The sequence below is a fragment of the Falco rusticolus genome, chromosome 9, assembly GCF_015220075.1.
Source record: "Falco rusticolus isolate bFalRus1 chromosome 9, bFalRus1.pri, whole genome shotgun sequence".
Classification (NCBI taxonomy): domain Eukaryota; kingdom Metazoa; phylum Chordata; class Aves; order Falconiformes; family Falconidae; genus Falco; species Falco rusticolus.
Genome location: NC_051195.1, coordinates 50,219,684 through 50,234,941, shown reverse-complemented (window position 1 = coordinate 50,234,941; position 15,258 = coordinate 50,219,684). Strand labels below are relative to the sequence as shown.

The 15,258-nt window shown below is 47.0% G+C and overlaps 1 protein-coding gene across 7 annotated transcripts in view; it reads right to left on the bottom strand.

The window, feature by feature from the left end:
- LOC119153247 (DAB2 interacting protein) overlaps positions 1 to 15,258 on the bottom strand; it is a 210,515-nt gene that overhangs the window by 81,691 nt on the left and 113,566 nt on the right. Inside the window, exon 1 of one of the 7 annotated variants that reach the window (XM_037399421.1) lies at positions 5,030 to 5,222. The exons of the other annotated variants lie outside the window; for them this stretch is intronic. The gene's annotated coding sequence lies outside the window, so the exon portion shown is untranslated. Of the gene's footprint in view, positions 1 to 5,029; positions 5,223 to 15,258 lie in introns of those variants that run through there. 7 annotated transcript variants of the gene reach the window in all.

Sequence of the window (15,258 nt, the reverse complement as noted above, 5' to 3'; positions counted from 1 at the left end):
GCTTGAGGCAAAGTCCTTTTGATCCCCACGAGGCTCTTGCTGAAGCCCAAAGAGAAGCTCCTCTGCAGTTTGTTCTTTAAGCCTCCAGCAGACCAGCAGTACCCAGCTCCTCCCAGCCCAAACTGGAAGGCAGACCACTGTCATCCCAAACTTGCTGGATAGGAAGGCATGGGCAAGTGCAGGGAACTGTCAGTGCTGTCACATTCTGATGACTGAAAGCTGGAGCAACTTGAACCGTAAAAAGCAGCTTTTGGGCTAACAGTGCTTCATGTCTGGTGAGCAGGTAACAGAGACAGAAGGGCTGGGTGTCAAGGGTCTCCTTATCAAACTCGCTTTTTAACTAACAACCTTGCAGCGATGCCAAGAGAGAACCAGAAAGCTCCCAGTCAGCACTGCACCGCAATCAGTGATTAATTTGTTGCACAATGCTTTGCTTGCTGTACATGACAGAGCTCATAAATTCTCATTTTTATTGATGTAGTCCTGGCCAAGGGGGCATGCTGGAAAAGGCTGGCTTGTGCCACAGGTGGCCTGGGCAACTACCTGGGATGGTCAGGGATGCACAAGCAGCCTGAACCATTGACGCCATCTGACTGGAGATAACTCCAATTTGCCAAGGACACAGGCTCAGTATCCAACTACGTCCACGCGCACCGAGGCACAGCATGCGTACGGACTCACAGACAGACAGAGGTGTCCGTGTTCCCTCGGCGCAGCAGTTCTCTCCCAGCAGCTGACTGCAAGCTGCGGCACTGCAAAAGGGCTGCCAGGGCATTAGTGGGAGCACTCTTCATTCAGCCTTGTCACCTCACTCCTGAAAGAAACTAGAATTTCAGCAACAACACCCTCAGGACCTCTGCACCGCCAAGTCTGGGGCACTCTACATAAAGAAACAGGGACCCTTGTTAGTACAGTTAAATACCTGCTCTGTACTTTGGCTGGGAGAGCCCTGGTCCCACACAGGAGGCATCTCTGACGGCTCTCTTGGCATGGTCTGTGCCATTGAACGCCCTCAGTGCTACTCATGCCCAGGACCACAAGCCCCACCAAGGACCACAGGCTCATCAGGCACTGACTACCCTCCTCACCATTTTATATGTTCTCTTCAGATCACTTTTCCCTAGATGCTGAGCACCTTTCCCAGACCCCAGGGAGAGATTTTGCTAAACTGGACAGCTGCCCATTCTCTGAGTTGCAGGGAGGGAAAGAGTGATCTAAGAGCAAATGGCGCTAACAAGGGGACTGGAAGGTGTGAAATGCACTGTTGGGACAATAAGCATTGGGAAATGTCCTACACTGTGACGGTCAATCCTGCAGGGCAGTGATCGTCCCCTGTACTTGACCCTGGTGAGGCCACACCTCGAACACTGTCCAGTTTTGGCCCCCTCACTACAAGACAGACATGGAGGTGCTGGAGCGTGTCCAGAGAGGGGCAACAGAGCTGGGGAAGGGGCTGGAGAACAAATCTGATGGGGAGTGGCTGAGGGCACTGAGGGTTCAGCCTGGAGACCAGGAGGCTCAGGGGGGACCTTCTCGCTCCCTCCAGCTGCCTGAGAGGGCCTGCAGGCGAGGGAGGTCGGTCTCTGCTCCCAAGTAACAAGCGACAGGACAAGAGGAAACGGCCTCAAGTTGTGCCAGGGGAGGTTTAGGTTGGATATTAGGAACAATTTCTTCACTGAAAGAGCTGTCAAGCACTGGAACAGGCTGCCCAGGGAGGTGGTGGAGTCACCAGCCCTGGAGGTATTTAAAAAACGTGCAGATGTGGCGCTTAGGGACGTGGTTTAGCGGTGGGCTTGGCAGCGCAGGGTTGACGGTTGGACTCAAATGATCTTAAAGGTCCTTTCCAACCTAAATGGTCCCGTGGTTTTATTCCATGAGTGTCTGTGCTGGAGCCTTCTGCTCTCTCCTGTGGGACAGCACCAGCACGCACACCATGTTGTGCAACCCTTTCGAGAATGTTCCTGTCCAGTACATCAGTCAATCACCTTTCAGGATATGACAAACTGCTTAAGGGCTTTGTTAAAGCCTTTTAATCATTTTATCAGTCTAATTCTTGTTTTTATTGTCTTTGCTGAAAATCTACTGGCTGCAGCCCAGTCTGCATCCTGCTCTTTACTGGGAAATGGAGCGTGTGGGACTCTCCCATCACAGCAGGGCAGGGGCTGCCACCTCTCACTGCAACAGTCACAGAAAAACACAAAGCATCTCCAGTGCCACCAGCAAGGTCCTACCCAGCCTGCTGACACCCACTGCCCCACTCACAGAACAGCCCCCAGCGGGGGCCTGTTACCCCTTCCCATTGATGGCTGCTGGTACTACCGCAGCAGAAGGGAGAATATGAGGAAAAAGAAATAGCGTCTGTTTAAAGAAAACCAGAAAATTCTTACATGGTGAAGTGGTGGAAGAAGGAACCAGTGCTGGGGGAAGGAAGACCCTCTTGGAACAAATGGATAAGCCTGTATATGCGAACATAGTCACTGACTGGAGTAACTGGCAGCTTAGGCCCAGCATTTAACACAACTCTAGCAGGCATCAGTGTTCAACAAGTCATAAAAACTGGGTCTTGAGCACCTAAAATTGGGACTGAACAAATCAGTGCCTTTATGTTTTGCTATCCCAGGTGATACAACTCCAAATTCTTTGAAAAGCTCTTCTCAACGCAAATGACAATTCTATCTTCTATTATTAAATCTGTCATCAAATTGCCAGTCTCTGAAACGGTGAAAGCCAAAGAAAAGCAAAAAGGGAGGTGTTTCTGTACAATACCCAGTGGAGCTGAGGGAGCTTTTTAAATAAGAAAAGGTGTTATTCCTGTCACCTTCAGCAGAAGGAAACTTAGAATTACTGAGTGGTTTCTCATCCCACTCACTATCTTCCCAGCTTCCCAAATATGCACCCTAGGGCCACTAAAGACTGGCAAGTTGCTGTGATAAACCACCAGCCAGGCACAGGGCTGCAGCTCAGACTGGGAACGAATGGAGCACCATGCAATGGGGTTCACTGGGGAAAACAGTGGCGTCTCCTGTTGAACTGAGGCTCCCCTCTGTCTACAGCGCTGCTTTTCCACCCGCTCTGTTCACATCTCCTTCTTCTAATATTGTCACTAACGAGGCCACAGGAGGCGGCTTTGCCTCACAAGAGTCTCTTACTTTTACAAACCCCATGGCAGCCCTCTTCTCCAGGGCACTGCAGTCATGCCCACGGACACCTCCCACTAATTGCTGTGTAGTGGGAAGAAGGATGGTGCCAGGAACCCAGGCACCACGTTGCAGAGTCACGCAGCGCAAACATGCTGCAAGGCCATGTGTTCTGCCAGCTGGGAGTCTCCAAAGATCATCCAGACCCAACCCTGCTTCATCTGTGCTGCTTAAAGGAAAATGATCAAAATGATGCTTAGGAATCTAAAGGAAGCAAGAAGTCACATCAGTTTACCTCTGAACATTAACATGATTATTAATTACCAATTGCTACATCAAGCTATGATTTAATGAAAACAAATATAGACGCAGCCTTGACCTTTTCTCCATTACTGCACACTGCTTTCCTTACGCCCTTCCTACACACCATGATCCCTGACACTGCCTGGGGCAGGTGCTCTGTGCCACTGCTGGGGCACCTCATCGGCTGTCTCCAGCTCACAAGTATGAATGAGGCTCGTCTTAATACAAGAATTCATGGCTTTCATTATATTCAGGTGTTCCTAGTTGTACATATCATTATAAATATGCTTCGTTTTCAAACTGTGATTATTATTTGCTGCATTTATTGAATGGTGAATGTCTAAGGGATTCTGCCGCTGTTTAAGACACTGCAAGCAATACCGGTCACCCTCCTGCTTCTGGGGAAAAGAGACGGGAGGGAGGAAGTGTGTCTGAAGCCTAACAAGGACGCAAGAGTTTGCCAGACTTTAATTTGAAATACTTTCTTTCTTTTCAACAATATCCTTTTCCGCTGGGCTCTGAAAAGAGCAGAGCTGGACAATTGTACGGGAAGCTGGGAGAGACTAACAATAGAGGAGGAGTGGAGAGGGGAGTGAAACCAGCCTATCTCCTTTTACTCAAAATGAAACGTGAAAAGAAACAAATTGCATAAAGGATAACTAACATGACTAACAAAGACAGCTTTAAAAATCGTTTCAGGGTTAGTCTTTTCAGGTTCACAGCAGGGACATCAAGAAAGGACATTCAGTTTCCTACATTACATAAGTTTTAGTACATCTCCCTTTAAAGTTAGCTCTGCTGTACTCTTACCACGTACACAGCCGCCTACACACACCCGGGACCGCTTGCAAACACACCCTACCCCAGCCCGTGGCCAATTCTTTTTTTTACAATCATACAGATCTTTTACAATTGCTTTGAAAAATCTATTAATTCTGTATGTAGCGCCGTGGCCACTCCACACACACCGCTGCCCGAGGATGCAAGGGAGTTGCCTGCCCATACACCATGCTCCCAAATTACCAGATTCCTTTTGCAAAGAGTATCAGGGCCCAGAGTAACCACCTTTCAAGCAAACCCTTTTACCGTTTGATTCCCGCATCTGCCTTTCTCGCCCCACGAACGTCTAGAAAAAGCACTGAATGCTCCTTTTCTTGGTGGATGATTGAATACAGAGGTTGGCAAGAGGCGCAGCTGCCTCGACCCCCACAGGCTGATTTCACAGGAAACAGCACAAACATCTGCACCATTGAACCGACTGACAGACCTCGGGAGATCTCTGTTCAGAGCAATCCAGCATTTGAAAATCCAACACATTGCAAGATGCTGCAGCCCCAGCAGTCCCTACCAGCTGAAACAACGTGCTGGAAAGTCTCTTTTCTCCATATCTGCTCCCTGGCCCTTTTTACAATGCAGTATATGAAATCAAAAGATTTTAAACGTCCAGGTTTTCAAACCTGGATCATCCACGTCCAGAGCAAGCTCACAAAGGTGCAGGAAACACGTTGGCATTGCAGCTCCATTGTAATTTGGCAAATCCTAGCGAAGCACTGAGAAGAAAGGTAAGTGGAAAACTACCAGGCACTTACCCAAGCCTCCACGGGACAGAAAAATAAGATCAGGATAGAAAAACAATTTTGAGGTCCCCAGGAAAGTCAGCTCCTCCGAGGGCAGTGCGAGCCCATCTCCTGCGCTGCCCTCCCTTGGCCGGCTGGTCGCCTCTGCTTGGCTTGGGTGATGGAGCTGGCGCTTACACTGCTCGCAGGCTCCCGGACCGCCAGACTTCCTCCGCAGCTGATAGTGGGGTTATTAAAGTAAACCGACTATTGCCCTTTGTGAAGGGAGGTGGGGGGCAGGGAAGCTCAGCCCCTTCCCTTCCTTTGTAATTCAAACCCTTCCTGGAGGCTCGCTGCTGTGGAGGAGAGGCATCTGCTCCCAGCCCCTTCCCTGCTGCCTGGGAGCTCACACAGGTGCTGGCTGCCATCCAGCTACAGAAACTGCACTGCACTCCAAGTTTACATGACAAAGCAGCTCGTTCCTAATTAAACTTCATCTAGCATTTTTCTTTCTCATCCATAATTAGCGCACTACAGCAAACATACAGGTAAGAAGCGAGTTGCCCATACACACAGGCTCCTCTCTCTGCGCCGCCGATTAATTTTAAGATTTCTACTTCATTTATTCAGTAACAGGCTCCCATTGCTTCCAGAACGTCACGGATTCACCATCCCTAGCGGGGACACTGAGCCAGCTGACAATGCCGAAGACTGGACACTGCTGGGCAAATGCTGGTCCCACTAGAGGAGTGCATGTTCCCAAACCCTCCCCGGGACACGCGGCTCTTGAAGCCCGTCACGGCAATGTCAGCAGGCGTTCATAGGCAGCTGCATCAGGACCGGGCAGCTCTGATCTTTATTGCTTCCTGAAAGCAGTTAATTTTTAAAGCTGAAACTACAAATGCTGTCAGTTTAGCTTGCAGCCTCCTTCTATTGGTATTTACAATTCACATTTTAAATTGTAGAAAAACGTCCGGGTGTACAGGAATATGTCCACAATCCAGGCGTATAGGAATTAATATACATTCTCCTCAAATCCTCTTGAAACCCAAACTTTCATTATTAGCCCTACCCAATGTGATAATAAACTCTAGCCCCTGACAGCCACATATGTATCTCATCTCCACTGTATTTCAGTATTACAATACTCCACCAGTGACCTAGTAAGCAGCCTCAGTCCAACAGATTTTATTTCACCCTGTCAATGAGAAAATTCTGGCACGTTACAGAAATAAAAGAAAAAAAAACCCACCCTGAATAATTTGTTCCAAGTTCCCACAACTCTCTGTGCCTTCCCCCTTTCCCAAAACACATCCTCCTTGAGGCAGTGGTTTTTGCTCATCTTTGACAGCAAATGTTTAGATTTGCTGCTCTGGTGATGACCACAAACAGTGAGGATGGTCAGAATATCTATTTCAGCTGTTTGTACCATTCCCTGAGTTAATGTGAAAGGGAACAGAACACATCTGCCAGGAACCAGGGCTCACTGTGCTTCAGGAAAGCACTGAGCAAGGGACCTGCTACTTTTTCTGGGCGTGTTTGTATCGAGAGAAGTAAACAGAAGTGCGAACTGCATGGATGTTTTCTATTACATCTCTGTTCGGTGTCCCAACCTTATGCTAACAGCTTGCCTGCGACTTGTGAATAATCATAACATGTATTTCACTATCACTCCAATGCAAACAAGCATCTTTCTAATCTCCCAAGAGCAATTTGCACAGCTGGCTCTCAGGATGCGCAGGGATGCACTCCTTTCAGTCTGGATCACTTTTCACCTGAACTTGGTTGTTCTTGCACCAGAAATCATGCTACCCAAAACTGAGGGATAAGAATGAAACAGTTTTTGCAGTACCCATGATGAAGCATGTGTTTGGTGTCTGCAGGCCAAATCCCACTTTCACTGAAGTCCAGTAGCTATGTTCTTACTGATTCAGTAAGAGCAGGGTTCGAGTATGAAGCAGCCCTCGCAGGCTCACTGCAAGCCTCCCATTCCCTGGGATCCCTTCCTTGCTCACACCAATTCTGGTTTGGCTGTGCTATCAAACCATCAGACAGGCACGTCAGTACTCAACTTATGGCCTTAGGGTACTACTAGTAGGTAAATATTAAATGACACAATTAAAACATGGACAATCTAAGATAAGGCTGGTAAAAAAGAACAGCTAAGCAAGCAAACAAAAGCCCACCCAAATATGTGTGTCTGTATTGTTATAAGACACAAGGAGATTGCTTTTCTTTTATATTAACACTGTTTCGAACTAATTCCACTCATTTATTCTCTATATACATGGGGATATTAAAATAAGAACTGACCCAGCACCAAATATTCCCTATTTTAGGAATTATTCCCAGCTGCCAGTAACACAGAAGGTCCATGAGAGCCTGGGAGAATGTATCCATATGCACGCTTATCTCTTCATTTCAGACCATTCATCATTCCTTGCCTGGAAGCAACAGTTAATTTACAATAACTCAATGTCAAGATGGCAGTTTAAAAACCTCTTGAGGATTGCCCTAGGAGAAGATTTTGTCCCAGCTCTCTGTAGCCACTGTAGATTCAGCTGAGCCTCTTTTGAAGTCACTTAGTTTCAGAGCATGATAGAAATAAAGAAAGAGAGAAGACCTGCTAGGCTGTAGCACATCCAAAACCAAGGAAGGATCATCTCTCCAGCACGTTCTTTTGGGATTTCAGTAGTCACAGAAATCAGAGACGAAGGAAGAAGAACCTGCATGCAATGCAGATTATTTGCTACGGTTTATTGTTTTGTCCAGACACAGACTGAAGCAACGATGACTCTTGCATGGCATGGGAAACACTTCCAGCTTAGAGTGGAGGAGAAAGCACCCCTGGGCTAACATCAACAGGCTGGACCTTTCTGAAAAGGCCATGTCACAACCAGACCTGCCCCCAGACCTTCCAAAGAGCAATCCAGATAAAATCCACAGGAAGGTCCCTCTGAGCAGAGCTCGCTATGGACTGAGTCTCAATATCCCGTTCTCCCCTTATCTCTCTCTTGTATTTGTTTGGACTCAGCTTTACCTTTTCATTTGAAGGACTTTGCTTACCACATTTTACTAGCATTGATGGCCCTTGCCTTTTATCAAGGACAATCTGCATCTAATATTTTGGAAAGCAATTATTTAAAAGTCTTCAGGTAGTGCCGCATACAATGGATGACATGCCATCTATGTAAATTGGAAGGTGTCTAAAGAGGGTGTTTACAAGCAGAACACTGCCTGCTCGAAGTCTGCCTCGGCTGCAGATAACAAGGCTGAGACAATGACAGATTTCCTTCCCCTCGCAGCCAAGAGCAGTTCCCTCTGATTGGCTTCACCGTGTTTATCCAGGATGCTGGTAGAGAGCAGGCACCAAATATGCAATTAATTGGCAGTTTGCAAGAGCATATTGCCTAAAGATAAACAGAGTGGGTGATCGTGTCGTATGTAAAATGGCTGAGTGCTGCAGTTGTAGTGTTGACCCAGTTTAAAAACAAAAAAAAAAGTGGTTTTTTTTGTTCTCTTGGAAAATAATTGTATTCAAAAGAATACTTTTTTGCAACCTCCCTCTGGCCTTTGAATATTTTGTGCACGTAAGCCATTCCACGTTCTTCCTTAATCTGGAAGTACTTAGTAAATTAAGAATTTGCTGAAAACTTTTACTGCTGACATCAGTGGAGCATTTCACCAATTTCACTGTGCAGGAGCAGACAAGTACATTGCGACACGGTGTTAGTGGCCTTTCCTCTTCACAGCGGGTGTTTTGCAAGCCAGAAGAGACAAGACCACTGGACATGAGTCTAACTGGCCATCAGGTGACATGAAAAGGAACAAAACTCGCCAGGACAGACACAGGCGAGTGAAGGAGATCAGGTCTAGAAGACCCAGAGAGGAGAAATGGTTATCCAGGGACAACTTGGAGCAGGGGCAGGGGAATGACCAAAGCCTGGGAAATGGAGAGTGCTGTCAGCGGAAGGGACAGGCCACAGTCTCTAAATATAGGCACTGTCAGACAAAAAGGCCCAAAGATGACATAAAACCCAGAGTCAGGTAAGGAAATAAAGGAAATTATAAGGGAGAAGATTGAATGCTACCTAGGAGCTCAGGATACACACTGTGGAAAATTTGTTGAGGCTGGAAAGGGCAGGGGAAAGGCAGCTTGGATGTGATGCTAGACAAGTTGGGTGGCTTGAGAGGCTTCAGAAGGGGTACCTATGACATGATCAGAGCAGCAGCACAAACTTGTGGATCAAATGCAAGACACAAATGCTAAACAGAAAAGGTCTCTCTTTTAGGAGAGAGCATACATTAGAAGACGAGTCCCTGCTGCAGACTTTCAGACTCAGTGTTCTGCAGGGCAAGAGAAGCCCACGCAGCTACCACGCAGAGCAGTCACAGGCAATGAAGATCAATGACCTCACAGGACAAAGGGTACACGTCTCTCTCCTTTTTTTACATTTAGTGCTATAAAACTGAAGACTCAAGCATGTGACAAACCTCTTGCTTCATTTTACTGAGACCACGCTGACATTACCAGCACTGTTCAGACTGAGCAAGAAAACAAGTCATGACCTGGCAACTTTTTTGCAAGGGACAATGCACAGAGATTGTATCTGGCCTGACCAACGTGACGATTTCAAAAATGCCTTTACAGGAATTACTGATCCCATGGAGAGATTTTTACGGCATGCTTTGACTTGCTGTTTTGCTTGATACTTTCACTTTGCCCTCAGCCTAGGCTGTGAACTGAGAGCAAACAGCTTCATGTGCACTTCGCACTCCACAAACTATGTTCTTCCTTCTAAGGTGATTCCAGACGAATTCTTCATGCAGGGCTCAGTCCAGCTTCCCTCTGAATTCTCCTGAAGGCCAGGCCTTCACCATGTGCCATGGAGCTCAGTGTTCCAGAAGCATGGCAAAAATCCAGCAGCGTTTAAAAAGATCTTTTCCTTTTAGATCAAAGTTTCTGGGTTTGGGTATCTAAAATTAGCTAGCAGAATAAGTGACATTTTATTCAGAGATGCAGAACATCCACTGATTTTAATGGATTCAGCATTCCAGAAAAGTAGGCCATTATTTATGTACCTACATAAGCATTTGCAAGCCTAACTTGAAGGAGCCAAGTTTGTAAACGATGACCTTATGTTTCAAAAATCATGAGACAACTCTGCACGCATCAGTCTGTTATTCCCTTTATTTCTGTCAGCAAGTCCCATTTGAGAGGCAGATTTAAGCTGTAAAATGTGCCTTTAAAGTTTCTCGCAATAAGGTCTCCTCTATTTAGCAGAACACTTAGGCACAGGCTTAATGCCTTCCCGAAGAGAAGCACTTCAGCGAATCAAGGCTAATGGCTTGCCCGTACCCCTTCGCTTGTGACGGGGAATGAAACCATGCCCGCCCGCCCCCCCCCCCCCCCCCCCCCCGAAAATTCCTGCTCCTGATGGGAATGGCTCAGCAGCCTTGAAGACTTTTTCTGCCTCATCACTTTACCCTAGGAACATACTTTAACCCTGTACAGAACCGTACAGGGTTCTCCGCAGCACAGCAAGCCAGACGACATGGGAAAACTGCCTCCCGTCCTGCAGCCCGTGGGGGGCAGCCCCCCGGGGTGGAGGTGGAGGCAGGGAAGGAAGGGCAGCCAGGAGCAGCAAGGCACTGAGCCAGAGGTGTCCTGGTGAGGGCAGCTGTCAAGCGACGAGGCAGGATCCTCTTGCTAATGCACACCAGAGGAACTCCTCAACCTGCTATTTATCTTGCAACTTATCTATTTTAATCTCGTGCAACTGAATGACTATCAACGGACTGCCATTTGGCTGCTTAAGGAAATAGCTGTATAATTTAGCTCTGATTGTTTAAAGCACTTGGCAGGAAACAATAGATAAAAACTGACAGGACTTTCACAGTTAACAATACAAACTAATGAAGTGAAATACTGCTCAGAAAAATATTGTGATGGGTATCCACAGATTCAAATGAAGGAAAAGAAGCGGCGGGGTAGATTCTGCACTGCAGTCCCTCAGTCTTGACTTTTCTTCAAAGTCATCAGGTCTTCCTTCTCTCTCTGCTCTTCTGGCACACTGGTTTGGTTACACAGCACCGTATGCAAGTTTGTAAAATCACACTAGTTTAAGAAGTTCCCAGAGAGGAACCACAAATGAGCTTAGCTCAGATCTCCCACACTTTCACATTCCCTCAGCTCTTACCAGCACCAGTTCCCCTGTGGAGTGACACAGACCACTGAGGGGAAGCAATGGGGGAAACCCTGAGCTCGGACAAATGCACCAGCAGCACCGAGCCTCCAGCGTGAGCATTTGCATGCAGGTGTGTCACAGCGACGTGCCACACAAACCCGGCATGAAGCCAGCAGAGGCGTGGGGGACTCTGACTGTCCAGCTCACTCCTAAAGGCAATTGCTGGATATTGAACTTTTGTAGAAAGAGTTACTGCCGCTGCAGCCGGCTACAGGCACTTTTTATTTTCCTTTATCTTACAAACTGCAGCTCAGAGTCTGAATTATTCAAAGCAGACTCCACTGACAGCTTCTGGAAGCAGAGGGGCATACAGACACACAGATGGTGGCTGTAGTGTTTTCCCCTGCGCAGGGCGTATCCCAATTCCCAAGTGTGTTTAACTGGACAATTAGTGCAATTTGTTAAGCGGGCAGAAGGCAGTGAGGTGGAGCGCACCGTGCTGTGCACACAGAGGGTGTTGGTACAGAGCTCCACTCATCTTTGTGTTGTCAGAACAGAGGATGCTGCAGACAGGCAGCAGCCAGCCAGCCCTGGCCAGTACAGTTTACATGATATACTGGTTTGATTATCTGTGGTCTCACCCACTGGCTCAGTTAAAATGACATTGGCGGCCCCGAAGAAACTAATGATCAAAAGCACTACTGGGGAGGATTTCCCTGTTGTGTATCTTAGTAGGCATGGTATGATTGTCTGGGTGTGCTGCAAGAAGGTTCTGTGCACAGAAGCAGGATCAATAACTTGCTGATATATACAGCTGACTGCGATACAGTCCTTGGTAATCCCTAACAGACAGCAATATTCCTGGCTGTCTGGCCACCCTCCATGCTATCAGCCTCCTTTCTGCCTTGACCACAACGAGGAGAGATGTAAGGGTGCAGCTTTCCCCAAAAAATCATGTGCAAACAGAGCATCTGGACTTTGAGGGAAGTCAAACACTATTAAACACTAATTAAACACTAATTCTGTTTCCATGGTGAAGGACTGCAAAGTTTCACTTACCCTAGGAAGAATGGGAAGTTTTCATTTTCTGGCCCCAGGTAAAAGTGTAAGGAAAATTACATCTGGTTGGGATTGGAGATAATTTACTTGTAGAAAACCAAAAAAAAAAAAAAAAAAAAAAGTAGGCAAGAAAGTGGTGCAGATATAGCAGAGTACTGCTTGAGTAAACCCCGTGTAATGCACCCTGGCCAAATTTTGTTATTACCTGTCCAACTTTTTCATGTAACTCAATAAAGAACACCCTGACCTACGGTGGGGAATGCGCTCCAGCAGCTCTGAGGAAACAAACAGGCAAATCCCTTGAAAGGCATGAGAATGAGAATTGTGCCTGTGCGGAGAGCTAGCATAAGCCCCGTGCAGGGCTCAAAGCCCACTTAAACCCACTGCTGACTCCTTCATCCCATCCCCTACTCCCACCGGGCAGACTCACCAGATCTGTGACTACACACGAGCCCTCTGCACTGGAGGGAATTTATCTGCTCTAAAAAACCTAGAGAGGGAACATTTTTAAAAGCATCTGTATCTGCTCCTAGCAGTCCTTTCCAGCATCAAGGCACTGCATTCCTCAATACGGCAAGCTGAAGCTGTTCAAGTGAATGTGAGACTCCATGCCAGACTCCGTATTTCTAATGGGAGCTGACACTGCCAGCACTGAAAATCAGATGGGATGAAGTCCTCAGACAAGGAGACTAATTAAAAAACATAACTGGCACTGGCAAATAGCTTAAAAGATTTTAAAACCCAAAACCTAAACCCATCCTCATCCAAAAAATAGAACACACAAAAAAAATATTTATTTCTATACGAGTCAGTTAATTTAAAAAGAAGGAAATACCCTAAAGCTCACATGGATCTTTCACATGCATCCGCATACCTGAAAGTCAAGGCACTATTTTCAAATTCTACTTGAAAATTTGAAGTTTACAGATGTTTCTGAAGTCATTAAACTAGAACTTCACAGGAAAAGGCAAATGGAGGCAAGTGGATCGGATCAAACACCATTTTCTAAATGGTAACAGGCAAGAGCCCTGCTGCCTGGAGCACTGGCAGCCATGGGAAGGATACCATGAACTCCTTCTTTGAAGCAGCTGCCCCTCTCCCCTGCCCAGGCTGCTGCACCCCAGGCACAACAGGCTCCGGAGCTGTGTCCTCACTCCCTAGCTCCAGCCTCCAAAGAAGTGTCTCACCTCTGCCGCAGGGGCAGGTGCGGCTGGCGGCTGCACAGCCTGGCCCCACAGGAGGACCCCAATACTTCAGCACTGGCTGCATTGTATGAATGTTCTCACCAGGGGACGTCACCAGTATTGTCTTTCAGCGTATCGTTCTATCCGGGTTAAATATAACTTATGTAACATTCACAGAAGAAAACTATTCTTTATGTGAGAAAATGCATCGCAGCCTTTTAGTTTGACACTTGTTACCATACCACTGCAAAGACGAAAGAGACAATAATAATAGTAACCAAAAGTTTAAAAATATCTCTATGCATATTTCACTATGCCATAGAGATTAGGATGCTTACCTCTAAGACTGGGTGAAAAAAGGTCCTAAAACCCTGGTTTTGCTACTTTAATTGATAATATAGGAGGCTTTTTCTGTCTATACCTATCCAATGAACTCATTTAAAGACATTTTCCAACTTTTTCCTTACACAAAAAGGGGAAAAATAGAAGGAAGGAGAGAAATAGAACCATGGCTTTTGACTAGTGAAAACTCAAAGCATGTCAAAGCTACAAAATACAATTTTATGAAGATGAGGGATGTTGGTAGCATTGACGTGAATCAGGGTATGTTCTGGAAAGCTGAGGAGCTGCTACAGCAAGTACATCACACACAGCCTCTCCAGCCCACCTCCTACCTGCCTGTATGAACTCCAGCATCCACATGCAATCCCTTCCAGTCTCAGTCGGCGCTGCCCCGTCACCCGTTCAGAGCACTGGCACGCTGCGGCTGTGTGAGCGATACTGTCCTGTTGCTCCAGCCAAGACTAATATTGCAGGAGAGCAAGTCTCTGAAACAAAGTGTTTGAAGACTGCAAACAACCTGGATGTTCAGTCTGGCACATCACAGCTTGTGGCAGTCCACAAAGACCTCCATGTCTATTGTGACTATGATTAATCTCTCGGATACATCCCCAAAAGCAAAGTTTCAAAGGCCCCTGGCTGCATTCAAGCCACGACAGTCCTCCTGGGTCACTGGGGTATTAATGCTTCAAACCTGACACTCCTGAAGTCAATGACAAAGCTGCCATTGACTTGAAGGGTAGAGGAACAGACTGCGAGAGGCACGGACGTAGCTTCAGTTTTCTGGCTGAATTGCGCTGTCAGCTGCTTTGCTGTCATGAAGGGGGACCGTCCATCACCCTGGGAATACCACAGGCTGTTTACTGGGAAGGAGCTCAGCAGCTGGGAGGGATCAGGGGCACTTGAGTTTCTACACTGATGCGCAGAAGCAGTAGTAACAGGCTGTGAGTGGGTACAAAAGGAAGGTGTCAGTAGATGTCTGCTCTGAGCAGACCTGTGCTGCCTTTTGTGTCAGCCCATCGCCTTCACCAGTCTGCTAAACACTCAGGATGCACAAAGAGAGGGTTGAGAGCAGCCCTGTGGCATGAAGGTGACTGCAATGAGGCGAAGGCACTTTGCCATGTCAGGCAGTGGAGTCAGACTCTGTGGTGGATGCTAGAGAGTGGCTGGTAAGAGTTAAGCTGGAGGCCCCAGCTAGGAGGACAGGCAGCCACAGTCAGTGTTAACCTTCTCTCAGTGTTGCAGGCTAAGAGGAAGGCCAAGGGATGTATGAGACCAAGCTCTACTGTCATCTCCACAGGGAGATCAGAAATGCCTGCTTTTTTGTTGTTGTTGTTCCTAATTTAATCCCTGTCAAGTCGCCTTCTTTTCTCTTTTTTTTCTTTAAAGTTCATAAAAAAATATTCCCGTATGACAAGGAAGACCAAAACTACACAGAGTTAACGCCAGAGCCTGTCCAATGAATGTATTATCTTCCCAGTAACTTAGTATA